We start from the raw sequence: 3,850 nt of genomic DNA, 5'->3' as shown, positions 1-3,850 counted from the left end.
GGGGGCCCTTAATGCTGCTGTCTTTCCACAGTCCCTCATTCTCCTGCTCTTCTAGATAATTCAGACCTGTTCTTCTTTCCTTAAAACTCCAATACCCCCTTCCCCATGCTCACTTATAGCTTCATACTTCACTGAGAAAGAACTTCAACAAGCTCCCTCTACCATATCTACCCAGTCACTGGCACCTGTTCCATATCTGTGTCCTTGCCATCCCAGCCCATTAGAACAGACAGCTTGCTCATGCTCCTCCTTAAGGCCAGCACCACTCCTCCAGGCTGCATCTCATCCCTCTCTCTCAGGGTGTTGCACTTGCAATTACCCTTTTTCCTCTGGTACTCTTAATCCTTCCCCCAATTCAATCATTCCTATTACTGCTCAAACTTGAGATTATTTCTGCCATTTAAAAATAGGGAGTTCCCATCATGCACAGCAGAAATGAATCTAACTAGGAACCATGAGGTTGTGGGTTCGATCCCTGGCCTCGCTCAGTGGGTTAAGGATCTGGCATTTCTGTGGCTGTAGTGTAGGCTGCAGACGCAACTCAGATCTGGCATTGCTGTGGCTGTGGTGTAGGCCGACAGCTGTAGCCCTGCTTCAGCCCCTAGCCTGGGAACCTCCATATGCCTTGGGTACGGCCCTAGGAAGATGAAAGACAAAAAAATAAAAACAAGCAATCCTCGTGCTCCTCTACTGCTCCTTTTTAGAGCAAAGGTTCTCAAAAGAGTTTTCTTTCCTGCCTTGCCTCAATTCCTCTTCTCTCATGTTTCTTGAAACCACATAGAAACTTGTCCCTGTCCTTCAACTGTAATTGTTCTTTATCAACATCACCAGCGACTTTCATATTGCTAAACTTACTGTCCACGGATTTGGAGAACAGACTTGTGGTTGCCAAAGGGGAGGGGGAGGGAGTGGGATGGACTGGGAGTCCGGGGTTAATAGATGCAAACTATGGCATCTGGAATGTATAAGCAATGAGATCTTGCTGTATAGCACAGGGAACTATATCTAGTCACTGATGATGGCACATGATGGAGGATAATGTGAGACAAAGAATGTTATGTGTGACTGGGTCACTTTGCTGTACAGTAGAAATTGACAGAACACTGTAAACCAACTATAATGGAAAAAATAAAAATCATTTAAAAATAAATTTAAAAAATAAATGAATAAACTGAAGGTCAAAGTCTCAGTCCTCCTCCTCTTAACCAGCAACATTCCTTAGACACACTTGGCTCCCAGGACACCACACTCTTGGTTCTCTCATCTTACTGATTACTCATCAGTCTTAGCTCCATTATCCTGTCCCCTAAAATTTTGTAGTTCTTCAGGGCTCAGCCCTCAAAGGATCAACCCCCTGGACATCCCGATTTCAAACTTCTGAGTTCTGGAACTGTGAGGGAATACATTTCTCTTGTTTTAAGCCACCCAGTTTGTGGTCATTTGCATGGCAGCCCTAGGAAATGAATACATATTTCAATAAAGCTACTTAAAAACAAGCAAACAAACCTTTGATGGCTTTCAATCTCAAGTCATGTAAAAGTCCAAATCCTGGGAGTCCCTGTTGTGGTTTAGCAGGTTACAAACCCAACTAGTATCCATGAGGATGCAGATTTGATCCCTGGCCTGCCTCAGTGGGTTAAGGATCTGGCATTGTCATGAGCTGTGGTGGTGTAGGTCACAGATGCATCTCGGATCTGCTGTTGCTGTGGCTGTGGTATAGGCTGGTGGCTGCAGCTCTGATTTGACCCCTAGCCTGGGAACTTCCATATGGCAAAGGTGTGGCCCTAAAAAGCAAAAAAAAAAAAAAAAAGTCCAAGTCCTTTCTCTAGCTACTAAGACCTAGAACTACCTCTTTGACTGGCTTCCTACCCTCTCCTTTGCTCCAGCCTCACTCCCGCCTTGCTGTCCTGTAAGCACTGCAGACACACTAGCACACGAGGCCTATGTGCTGGCTGGTCCATCTGCCTGCAGTGCTCTTCCAGGCATCTGTGTAGCCCTCTCCTTACCTACTTTAAGTATTTGCTCAAATGTCATCTTCCCAGTGACCTCGTCAAGATAACTGTTCCCCCACATTTTCTAGCTCCCTAGCCTTATTTACTATTCACTACTGCAGTTAGAACACACTTGTTGCACTTGTTCATTTTTTTGTGATTACCTTTTCCCATCGCTAGAATGTAAGCTCCAAGGGAGCAAGGACTTTTCTTTCTCTTTGTTCACCTCTGTTTTCATGTTACCTGACACGGAATAGATGATCCATAAATGTTTACTGAATGAACAAATGAATGAATTTATTCATTTTTTTCAGTCAAAACAATGGGGCCATCTTACTATTTAATTCAGGGCTTTTCTTACTGTCCTTTGTTTTTTTACTTTTAATGATAGAAAATGTCAAACATATAAAAGGAAAGAGAATATAAATGTATCTGTCACCCTGGCAGAACAATTATCAACATAAATGTGACCAGTTTAGGGAGTTCTTATTGTGGCTCAGTGGAAACGAATCTGACTAGCATCCATAAGGACACAGGTTCGAGCCCTGGCCTCACTCAGTGGGTTAAGGCTCTAGAATTGCTGTGAGCTGTGGTATAGTTTGCAGATGCAGCTCAGATCCTGAGTTGCTGTGGCTGTGGTGTAGGCCAGTGGCTACAGCTCCAATTAGACCCCTAGCCTGGGAACCTCCATATGCCTTGGGTACAGTCCTAAAAAGACAAAAAAAAAAAAATGTGATGTTTTGTTTCATCTATATCCTCATTCATTCCATGTACCTCCCAAGAGATTATTTGGAAGCAAATCTCAACCATCATATCGTTAATCTGTAAGTGTTTAAAATGTACCTCTGAAAGATAAGGAGTCTTTTAAAAATACACATATCCTCACACCTAAAATTAAAATTTCTCAATTATCATCATATAATCATTGTTCATACTTCCCTCCTTATAAATGTTTTTGGTTTTGCTTTTTGTTTTTCACTTTGATAATTTGAATTGGGATACAAATAAATATCAGACCTTCTGATCTGCCGATATGTCCCTTTTATTCTGTGAATTCTCTATTTTTTGGTAAATTTTCAGTTGAAAAAGCCAGCTCTAATTTCCCATAGTTCACCTACCATAATTGTCCTATAGTTTCTCCTAGTCTGGATTTTGCTTACTGCATGGCTGCATTCCTGGGTGTCATTTAACATGTTCCTCTGTTCCCTGTATCACCTATAAACGGGTAGTTAGACACTTGGTCGTACTTTGATTCTTTGGTTTTTCTCAAGCCTGCTTTACTGGTGTTTCCTCTTTTTTAGGGGTGATGATCATCGCCCAAGTACACCAGTTTATCATTCCCTCCCCCATTTCTTAGCTGAAAAAAGTTCTACAAAAGAGAAGGCCCTCCACCTTCACCCTACATCAGCTCTCTTGTTTCCCTGAAATGCTTCATTTACCTTTTTTCAAAGTAATGATGTGAGTTTTTCTTATCATCTTCCAGAGGTGACTGATGAGTGGCTGTGGTTATTTTAGCATCATTGTGAACAACAAATATAAGTATTTTTGTGTGCTTTAACCTATTATAATAATCTTTATTGTTGCTCAAATTGCCCTCTCTTTGGCCAGTGGCCACTTATTTGGATTGACTTCTAAAACCTATTAACACGATTCCAATGGTCTAGGATAAACTTCTTTACTCTCCGTTATGACGTTATGTCCTACTTGTACCTCTCTTTCCCCGGACCTAGATTCAGCCTTTTCTCCAAAGAGCCCTGTTTTCTTTTGTGGGAAACAGTATTTAAAGACCACGATCTGAGTACCAGTGGTGCCTCACTTGTAAGAACAGTGTGCAGTAAAGAACTAAGCAGGACTAGATT

Source organism: Sus scrofa, chromosome 4 (genome assembly GCF_000003025.6).
Source record: "Sus scrofa isolate TJ Tabasco breed Duroc chromosome 4, Sscrofa11.1, whole genome shotgun sequence".
NCBI classification, from domain to species: Eukaryota; Metazoa; Chordata; class Mammalia; order Artiodactyla; family Suidae; genus Sus; species Sus scrofa.
The sequence above is the reverse complement of the archived record's forward strand: the minus strand, read 5'-3'. Positions refer to the sequence as shown.